Source organism: Delphinapterus leucas, chromosome 3 (assembly GCF_059928025.1).
Source record: "Delphinapterus leucas isolate spDelLeu-1000000601 "Yukka" chromosome 3, BTC_Dleu_Yukka2, whole genome shotgun sequence".
In the NCBI taxonomy this organism is placed as follows: Eukaryota; Metazoa; Chordata; class Mammalia; order Artiodactyla; family Monodontidae; genus Delphinapterus; species Delphinapterus leucas.
Genome location: NC_143131.1, coordinates 118342265 through 118353642, shown reverse-complemented (window position 1 = coordinate 118353642; position 11378 = coordinate 118342265). Strand labels below are relative to the sequence as shown.

The following is an 11378-nucleotide window of genomic DNA, read 5'->3' as shown; positions in this document are numbered from 1 at the left end:
TCAGTTTGGGGTCACCACCATGACCCTGGAGCTTAGCATAGTGACTGGCACAAGGCAGGCCCCAGTAAATGTGCTGAATGAAGAACCGATTATTATTTTGTTTTTTAATTCTCTAAAATATCCATAAATGTGATTGGATAGCTCTAAGAAGAAGGCAGAAAGTCTAAAAGCATTAATTATGAATCAGATCAGCAGAGGCTGACCTGGTGACAGAAATCCTCCAACAAACACGGCTGGGCCAAAATGGGGTTTTCTAACAAGCAGCAACACCAGCAGTGAGTGACCAGTGAGTGTAAAGGTTGCCCCCACCCTGGGCACTGGGTGATCTGGTTGCTCTCCTGAGACCCACAGCTCTGAGCAGTTGAGCAGTATGCTCGGTTGTCACTACACAAAGGGCAGAACTGCCCACAGAACATGCCAAGCATCTCTTCTGACCATCCAGGCTCCCAGGACTCTGGAGCACTCCCCAGGAGCCCCCACTTTGTTTTACAGGTTCCTGTTCTGGGTGGTTTGCTTCTGTGAGGGAGGCCATTTCTTCCCAGTCCCCAAAGCCTTTTATCCATTCTCTTGATTGGGCCTGAAGTCTGGAGGGGGCCAGCATCTCCTTTCTATCATCTCTGTAGCCCCCGAAGTGCCTGACACAATGACTTCCTGATTAAAAGCATTACTGGGGAATGCAAAGTACATATATTCTGGATGAACATGATTGCTGTCATCTTGCTGCCTTGTACTCACCCCTCTCCTGTATTGATATTTAACGTTTTACCTATCTGAGTAAGTTAATAGAGGGAAGAGTCTCATACTCAAAATTTAATAATTTCACCATGAATTCTTTTTCATAATATGCAATCAATAAATTCATAAATGACTCTATAAGAACAGAGTAGCCATAAAGTAAGGTTCCCTAGAAAATCTGCATTAAAACAGTGGACTTTGCTGGCTACCCATGCAACAACCACATCCCCCTTCATAATAAGTCAGATTCCCAGTTAAGTACCCATTCTTTCTTCCTGTAGTTCATGTGCTTTGGGGGAAGCTCATTCCTTACCAGTTCCAGGGTGAGCCCAATCTAACCTAAGCCAATCCAGGTCACCCTTTCCTCTTTTCCATCAAGACTGATTCAAGGACTCCAGGACTAAGCCAATCACAAATGGCAACCCTTGGCCACTCAGATTAGTTCGAAAGTGGTTTGATCAGTTAAAATCTTGGGGCTTGGGCTTCCCTGCTGGCACAGTGGTTAAGAATCCGCCTGCCAATGCAGGGGACAAGGGCTCAAGCCCTGGTCCGGGAAGTTCCCACATGCCACGGAGCAATGAAGCCCACGAGCCACAACTACGGAAGCCTGCATGACTAGAGCCCATCCTCCGCAACAAGAGAAGCCAACGCAATGAGAAGCCCACGCACCGCAACGAAGAGTAGCCCCCCGCTCGCCGCAACTAGAGAAAGCACGCATGCAGCAAGGAAGAGCCAACGCAGCCAAAAATAAATAAATAAAATAAATAAATTTAACAACAACAACAACAACAACAAAAATCTTGGGCCTCTCCTAACACACTCCCAACCTTCCCTTCCCCTTAACACAGTCAAATACACGGTCTAGCAAGGACATGGCCTACAAAATTGCTGACAGCCAATCTGCAGCCGTGCGGGAGCCACCAGCCTTAAGATGAAGTAGATACTTCAGAAAGGTAGAGCAGAAAGAAGGAAAGAAATGGGATTCCAGGGACTTCCCTGGTGGTCCAGTGGTTAAGACTCTGCACTCCCAATGCAGGGGGCCTGGGTTCGATCCCTAGTCAGGGAACTAGATCCCACATGCCACAACTAAAACAACAACAAAAAAGATCCCGCAGGCTGCAATGAAGGTCCCGCATGTGGCAACAAAGATTCCGTGTGCAGCAACTAAGACCCAACGCAGCCACATACATACATACATACATAAATACATAACTAAATAATTTTTAAAAAAATAAAGAAAGAAATGGAATTCCAGATGACTTTATAATAGCTCATAAATCAGATTAAAACCCAACCTAGGGCTTCCCTGGTGGCGCAGTGGTTGAGAGTCCGCCTGCCGATGCAGGGGACACGGGTTCGTGCCTGGGTCCTGGAAGATCTCACATGCCGCGGAGCAGCTAGGCCCGTGAGCCATGGCCGCTGAGCCTGCGCGTCCAGAGCCTGTGCTCCACAACGGGAGAGGCCACAACAGTGAGATGCCCCTGTACCACACAAAAAAAACAAAAAACAAAACACCAACCTAACCTAAGCTACCTCTGTAGAATTTCCACTACTAGGAACCAATAGTAAGGTAAGCTAATGAACCCCTCTGATTGATGTTCAAGCAAGCAGACATTTATGCAGTGCTGACTGTGCCTGGCACTGTGCTAAGTAGTGGGGTATAGAAATGGATATGGTTCAAATCCTTCCCCTGGACAACAGGTTAAAAAGACAAACATAAGGATAGTAGTTTTTAGAAAAGGTGGTAAACAGACTGCTGGGTAGCAGTAGGGGCTTAAACTCAGTTGAGAGGAGGTGGGAGTGAGGAGAGTGTCACTTGAAGGAGGGGATAATAAACTGAAACTTTGTAAGATGAAATCAGAATGGCTAGAAGATCTCTCTTTTGACCTCATCTGCATTCTGTCTCTCATTCTTCTTTCTTCAGGGGCCTGGGAGGGATTCAGAAAAGAACTAGGGTTCTTTCCCTTCTTTGCTCTCTGGTCTATGCCAACGTGGCATCACACTCTGATCTGGAAATGGCCTTTCCCTTTACCCTAAACCAAAGGCTCACGGTGACAAACACTGCAGTCATCACGTGAACCTGGGCACCTAACTGCTGACTACTTCTGCATTCCCTCTCTCCTGCCTGGAAGGCTGTGGTAAACCTAGTGAGCCCTGGTTAACACAGAAATCAGTCTCATTAACCCCCCTACAGCTATTCCATTAGTTATTTTTTAAGTCACAGAAGTAGAACACAGCCACCATAACTACCCTTTCCTGAAGTTCTGTGTGTGTGTGTGTGTGTGTGTGTGTGTGTGTGTGTGTGTGTGTGTCCTCTGTACTGACCTAATTCCATCAAAACTGTAGTTTAACTTCATTAATCCAGCAAGACCCTGTAATAATGATCATTCTCCCTCTAGCAAAGTCTACACCTATATTTCTCTGAAGACACTGCCCTTCTAAGAACAATGAGCAATGAGAAGGCACAGAGAACAAAGTGTTTAGAACTATCACAACCTCACACCTCAATGTTTCATGACTTTTCTTGATCGATCTATGTGTATCTATTCCTCATTATTCCTGGGACCCTCAAAACTCTCCCAAATGTATGTGTCCTCCCCTTTCTCCCTCAATCATGTTTCCCCCTCATTTTTAGTATGTAACTTTCTCCCTCTGCCTGAGAAATTGCTTAATGTCTGGGGTCAGGGGAACCCCATGTACTACTCAGAGGCACTTATAAAGAGCATAAGCCATACAGATGCTCTGTCATGACCAACCCCCACCCCACACTCTGTCCTGTGTTCCCAGAACACAGTCACCTTAGAGGAATAAAATCTGGAACTATTTTCAGTTTCCTCTAAGCAGGAAAAAAATCCCAGTAAGAGAGCAGCAAAAGTCATAGAAATAGCATCTGTGTCAAGATCAAAGATTCCAGAGCTGGCATCTTAAAAGCAGGAGTTCACCCAGTGGGAATCAATTGTTCCCATGCTTGTACAGAAGTGAAACCAAGTAAAGAAAGATTCCCTCACACTGACACAGTCTAGTACAAACCACTTAATATAAGCAAAATATAAATGAGCTTTAAATTTAAGGTATGACACAAAACTTTAAAACATGAATGTTTTCCCTTATAAATTTGGTCGGGTGAAATGTAAGCTCTACTATAGTAGAGTGTGTTACACTGAGGATCAAATGTAAACAGTGGAAATTGTAGCATTAAAGACAAATCATAGCTCCAAAAGAGACAGCTCAAATCAAGCAGCAGCCAAGATACATTAAAACTGCATTGAATCTGGGCTTCCCTGGTGGCGCAGTGGTTGACAATCCGCCCGCCAGTGCAGGGGACATGGGTTCGATCCCTGGTCCGGGAAGATTCTGCATGCCGTAGAGCAGCTGGGCCCGTGCGCCACAACTACTGAGCCTGTGCTCTAGAGCCCACGAGCCACAACTACTGAGCCCACATGCCACAACTACTGAAGCCTGTGTACCTGGAGTCCGTGCTCTGCAACAAGAGAAGCCACCACAATGAGAAGCGCACAAATCGCAACAAAGAGTAGCCCCCACTCACTGCAACCAGAGAAAAGCCCGCGCGCAGTGACGAAGACACAACACAGCCAGAAACAATAAATAAATAATAATAAAATAAATAAATTTTTTAAAAAAACCACTGCATTGAATCTATTTTCAAAATAATTCAGATTAATGATAGTAAAGATGATCCAAGATCTCAGGAAAAGAATGGAGGCATAGACCGAGAAGACAAGAAATGTTTAACAAAGAGCTAGAAGATCTAAAGAACAAACAAATGGAGATGAACAATACAGAAACTGAAGTGAAAAATACACTAGAAGAAATCAATAGCAGAATAAATGAGGCAGAAAAACTGGTGAGCTGGAAGACAGAATGGTGGAAATTAATGCCATGGAATAGAATAAAGAAAAAAGAATGAAAAGAAATGAAGACAGTCTCAGAGACCTCTGGGACAACATGAAACACACTAACATTTGCATTATAGGGGTCCCAGAAGGAGAAGAGAGAAAGGACCTGAGAAAATATTTGAAGAGACAATAGCTGAAAACTTCCCTAGCATGGGAAAGGAAACAGTCACCCAAGTCCAGGAAGCACAGAGAGTCCCATACAGGATAAACCCAAGGAGGAACACGCTGAGACACATAGTCAAATTGACAAAAAATTAAAGACAAAGAGAAAATATTAAAAGCAACAAGGAAAGGGACTTCCCTGGTGGCACAGCGGTTAAGAATCCGCCTTACAGTGCAGGGGATGTGGGTTCAATCCCTGGTCAGGGAACTAGATCCCACATGCATGCCACAACTAAGGAGCCCACTGGCAGCAACTAAGGAGCACATAGGCTGCAACTAAAGAGCCAGTGAGCCGCAACTAAGGAGCCCACCTGCTGCAACTAAGACCCAGCACAACCAAAATAAATAAATAAAATAAAAAATTTTTAAAAGCAACAAGGGAAAAGCAACAAATAACATAAAAGGGGGGTGGGACTTCCCTGGTGGTGCAGTGGTTAAGAATCCGCCTGCCAGTGCGGGGGACAGGTGTTTAAGCCCTGGTCCGGGAAGATCCCACATGCCGCGGAGCAACTAAGCCCATGCGCAACAACTACTGAGCCTGCACTCTAGAGCCTGCGAGCCACAACTACTGAAGCCCATGCACCCAGAGCCTGTGCTCCACAACAAAGAGAAGCCACTGCAATGAGAAGCCCATGCACCACAACGAAGAGTAGCCCCCGCTCACGGCAACTAGAGAAAGCCCGCGTGCAGCAACGAAGACCCAATGCAGCCAAAAATAAATAAATAAAATTTAAAATTTTTTTAAAAAAGAAAAAAATATACAAGGGGGGAGTTCCCTGGCAGTCCAGTGGTTAGGGCTCGGCACGTTCACTGCTGGGTGAAAGCCCCGGGTTCAATCCCTGTTGGGAAACTAACATCCCACAAGCTGCTTGGTGGAAAAACAAAAACAAAAAAACATACATGGGAATTCCCATAAAGTTATCAGCTGATTTTTCAGCAGAAACTGCAGGCCAGAGGGGAGTGGCATGATGTATTTAAAGTGATGAAAGGGAAGAACCTACAACCAAGAATACTCTACCCAGCAAGGTTCTCATTCAGATTTGACAGAGAAATCAAAAGCTTTACAGACAAACAAAAGCTAAGAGAATTCAGCACCACCAGACCAGCTTTGCAACAAATGCTAAAGGAACTTCTCTACGTGGAAAAGAAAAGGCCACAACTAGAAATAAGAAAATTATAAGTGGAAAAGCTCACCAGTAAAGGCAAATATACAGTAAAGGTAGGAAATCATCCACACACAAATATGATATGAAAACCAGCAATCACGAGAAGAGGAGAGCACAAATGTAGGATATTAGAAATGAATTTGAAATTAAAAGACTGGCAACTTAAGACAATCATGTTTATATAGCTAGTGGGAAGCAGCCGCATAGTATAGGGAGATCAGCTCGGTGCTTTGTGACCCATAGAGGGGTTGGATAGGGAGGGTGGGAGGGAGGGAGACGCAAGAGGGAAGAGATATGGGGATATATGTATATGTATAACTGATTCACTTTGTTATAAAGCAGAAACTAGGGCTTCCCTGGTGGCGCAGTGATTGAGAGTCCGCCTGCTGATGCAGGGGACACGGGTTCGTGCCCCGGTCTGGGAAGATCCCACATGCCGCGGAGCGGCTGGGCCCGTGGGCCCGTGGGCCATGGCCGCTGAGCCTGCGTGTCCGGAGCCTGTGCTCCGCAACGCGAGAGGCCACAATAGCGGGAGGCCACAATAGTGAGAGGCCCGCGTACTGCAAAAAAAAAAAAAAAAGCAGAAACTAACACACCACTGTAAAGCAATTATACTCCAATAAAGATGTAGAAACATTAAAAAAAATAATAATAAAGTAAGATTCCACAGGGCAGGGGAAAAAACAAAAAACCTTCATGGGAACCGCAAACTGAAAATCTAAAATAGATAAAAAACGCACAAAAAAGAAAAAGCAATCCAAACACAACACTAAAGTTAGTCATCAAATCACAAGAGAAGAGAACGAAAGAGGAAGGGGAGAAAGAAGACCTACAAAAACAAATCCAAAATAATTAACAAAATGGCAATAGAAACATACATACTGATAATTACCTTAAATGTAAATGGATTAAATGCTCCAACCAAAAGATACAGAATGGCTGAATGGATACAAAAACAAGACCTGTATACATGCTGTCTACAAGAGACCCAATTCAAATCTAGGGACACATACAGACTGAAAGTGAGGGGATGGAAAAAGGTATTCCATGCAAATAGAAATCAAAAGAAAGCTGGAGTGGCAATACTCATATCAGACAAAGTAGACTTTAAAATAAAGACTGTTACAAGAGACAAAGAGGACACCACATAATGATCAAGGGATCAATCCAAGAAGATATAACAATTATAAATATATATGCACCCAACATAGGAGCACCTCAATATACAAGGCAAATACTAACAGCCATAAAAGGAAGAATCGACAGTATCACAATAATAGTGGGGGACTTTAACACCCCACTTTGATCAATGGACAGATCATCCAGACAGAAAATCAATAAAGAAACACAGGCCTTAAATGACACATTAGACTACATGGACTTAATTTATATTTATAGAGCACTCCATCCAAAAACAGCAAAATAAACATTCTTTTCAAGTGCACATGTAACATACTCCAGGACTGATCACACGCTGGGCCACAAAGCGAGCTTCGGTAAATTTAAGAAAACTGAAATCATGTGAAACATCTTTTCCAACCACAACACTCAGATTAGAAATCAATTACCGGAAAAAAAAAAACTGTAAAAAAACACAAAAGTGGAGGCTAAACAATATATTATTAAACAACCAATGCATCACCAAAGAAATCAAAGAGGAAATCAAAAAATACCTACAAACAACAATGAAAACACAATGACCCAAAACCTATGGGACACAACAAAAGCAGTTCTAAGAGGGAAGTTTATAGCAATACAATCTTACCTCAGGAAACAAGAAAAATCTCAAACAACCTAACCTTACACCTAAAGCAACTAGAGAAAGAACAAACAAAACCCAAAGTTAGTAGAAGGTAAGTAATAAAGATCAGAGCAGAAATAAATGAAATAGAGACAAAGAAAACAATAGAAAAGATCAATGAAACTAAAAGCTGTTTCTCTGAAAAGATAAACAAAATAGATAAATCTTTAGCCAGCCTCATCAGGAAAAAAAAGGGAGAAGGCTCAAATCAATAAAATTAGAAATGAAAAAGGAGATGTTACAACTGACACCACAAAAATACAAAGGATCATAACAGACTACTACAAACAGCTATATGCCAAAAAAATGGACAACCTAGAAGAAATGAACAAATTCTTAGAAAGGTACAACCTTCCAGGACTGAACCAGGAAGAAATAGAAAATATGAACAGACCAATCACAAGTACTGAAATTGAAACTGTGATTTAAAAACTCCCAACAAACAAAAGTCCAGGACCAGATGGTTTCACAGGTGAATTCTATCAAACATTTAGAGAAAAGTTTACATCTATCCTTGTGAAACTATTCCAAAAAATTGCAAAGAAAGGAACACTCCCTAACTCATTCTGTGAGGCCACCATCACCCTGATACCAAAACCAGACAAAGATACCACAAAAAAAAGAAAATTACAGACCAATATCACTGATGAACATACATGCAAAAAGACTCGACAAAATACTAGCAAACAGAATCCAACAATACATTAAAAGGATCATATACCATGATCAAGTGGGATTCATCCCAGGAATGCAAGGATTTTTCAGTATCTGCAAATCAATCAGTGTGATACACCACATTAACAAATTGAAGAATAAAAACCATATGATCATCTCAATAGATGCATAAAAAGCTTCTGACAAAATTCAACACCCATTTATGATAAAAACTCTCCAGAAAGTGGGCACAGAGGAAACATACCTCAACATAATAAAGGCCATATATGACAAACCCACAGCTAACATCATACTCAATGGTGAGAAGCTGAAAGCATTTTCTCTGAGATCAGGAACAAGTCAAGGATGTCCACTCTTGCCATTTTTATTCAACATAGTTTTGGAAGTCCTAGCCATGGCAATTAGAGAAGAAAAACAAATAAAAGGAATACAAATTGGAAAAGAAAAAGTAAATCTGTCACTGTTTGCAGATGACATGATACTATACACAGATAATCCTAAAGATGCCACTAGAAAACTACTAGAGCTAATCAATGAATGTGGTAAAGTTGCAGCATACAAAATTAATACACAGAAATCTGTTGCATTGTTATACACTAACAACAAAAGAGAAAGAAACAATCCCATTTGCCATCACATCAAAAAGAATAAAATACCTAGGAATAAACCTACCTAGGGAGACAAAGACCTGTATTCTGAAAACTATAAGGTGCTGATGAAAGAAACTGAAGATGACACAAACAGATGGAGAGATATACCATGTTCTTGGATTGGAAGACTCAATATTGTCAAAATGACTATACTACCCAAGGCAATCTACAGATTCAATGCAATCCCTATCAATTACCAATGGCATTTTTCACAGAACTAGAAAAAAAAATTTTTTTTTCTCATGAACCATGTGCATGGCTAAAATTTTTTTAAATTTGTATGGAGACACGAAAGACCCTGAACAGCCAAAGCAATCTTGAGAAAGAAAAATGGAGCTGGAGGAATCAGGCTCCCTGACTTCAGGCTATAGCACAAAGCTACAGTCATCAAAACAGTATGGTACTGGCACAAAAACAGAAATATAGATCAATGGAACAGGACAGAAAGCCCAGAAATAAATCCAAGTACCTATGGTCAATTAATCTATGAGAAAGGAGGCAAGACTATACAGAAAAGACAGTCTCTTCAAAAATGGTGCTGGGAAGACTGGGCAACTAACATGTAAAAGAATGAAATAGAATATTTTTTAACACCATGCACAAAAATAAACTCAAAATGGATTAAAGACCTAAATGTAAGACCAGATACTGTAAAACTCTTAGAGGAAAACAGGCAGAATGCTCTATGACATAAAACACAGCAATGTCTTTTTCAATCTGTCTCCTACAGTAATGGACATAAAAACAAAAATAAACAAATGGGACCTAACTAAACTCAAAAGCTTTTGCACAGCAAAGGAAACCATAAACAAAGTGAAAAGACAACCCACAGAATGGGAGAAAATATTTGCAAATGATGCAACCAACAAGGGATTAATCTCCAAAATATACAAACAGCTCATGCAGCTCAACATAAAAAAACAAAAAACAAAACAAACAAAAACAAAAAAACCCAACCCAATCCAAAAATGGGCAGAAGACCTAATAGACATTTCTCCAAAGAAGACATACAGATGGCCAACAGGCACATGAAAAGATGCTCAACATTGCTAATTGTTAGAGAAATGCAAATCAAAACTATAATGAGATATCATCTCACCCCAGTCAGAATGGCCATCATCAAAAAGTTTATGAACAACAGATGCTGGAGAGGGTGTGGAGAAAAAAGGGGACCCTCCTACACTGTTGGTGGGAATGTAAATTGGTACAGCCACTATGGAGAACAGTATGGAGGTTCCTTAAAAAACTAAAAATAGAGCTATTGTATGATCCAGCAATCCCACTCCTGGGCATATATCCAGAGAAAACCATGGTTTGCAAGGATACATGCACCCCAGTGTTTACTGCAGCACTGTTTACAATAGCCAAGACATGGAAGCAACCTAAATGTCCATCAACAGATGAATGGATAAAGAAGATGTGGTACATATATACAATGGCAGATTACTCAGCCATAAAAAAGAATGAAATAATGCCATTTGCAGCAACATGGACATGGAGACTATCATACTAAGTGAAGTAAGTCAGACAGAGAAAGACAAATATATGATACTGCTTATATGCGGAATCTAAAAAAAATGATACAAACGAATTTACTTACAAAACAGAAACAGACTTACAGACTTAGAGAACAAACTTATGGTTACCAAAGGGGAAACGTGGGGGTGGGGAGATAAGTTGGGAGTTTGGGATTGACGTGTACACTATATTTAAAACAGATAACCAGCAAGGGCCTACTGTACAGCACAGGGATCTCTACTCAATATTCTGTAATAACCTAAATGGGAAAAGAATCTGAAAAAAAATAGATACATGTATATGTACAACTGAATCACTTTGCGGTACACCTGAAACTAACACAACATTGTAAATCAACTATACTCCAATATAAAACAAAAATTAAAAAAAAAAAAGGCTGCACTGAACACTCTTATCTGATGATCCCACTCAAGACACGCTCAAAGTCATAGGATTTTCAGTCATTCAACCATACAATGAGAAGAGCAGAAACTATTCTTTCGGAAAGTGGCCCATGGAGGTAAGATCACAATAAAAGACCTCATCAAAGCAGAGATGAAGGAAAAGATAATAGTTTTCAAAGTTATTTTTTTAAATGACAAGACACCTGGTAGCATGGCACTGACCCTGCAGGCAGTAGAGTGGAGAATGTTCCTCTGGAAAAACTGAGCAGCCCAAGGGGAAAAAATTACTGATAATACTCGAGGAGACTCCAGTGACTCACCCAGTCACTCCTCAGAAAAGCCCATGCACG

At 41.2% G+C, this 11378-nt stretch overlaps 1 non-coding gene across 1 annotated transcript; it reads left to right on the top strand.

The window, feature by feature from the left end:
* The first annotated feature begins 1728 nt into the window (after positions 1-1728).
* TRNAG-CCC (transfer RNA glycine (anticodon CCC)) lies at positions 1729-1801 on the top strand. Its single transcript has one exon. It is a non-coding gene; the product is annotated as a tRNA-Gly (tRNA).
* The last annotated feature ends 9577 nt before the right edge of the window (positions 1802-11378 follow it).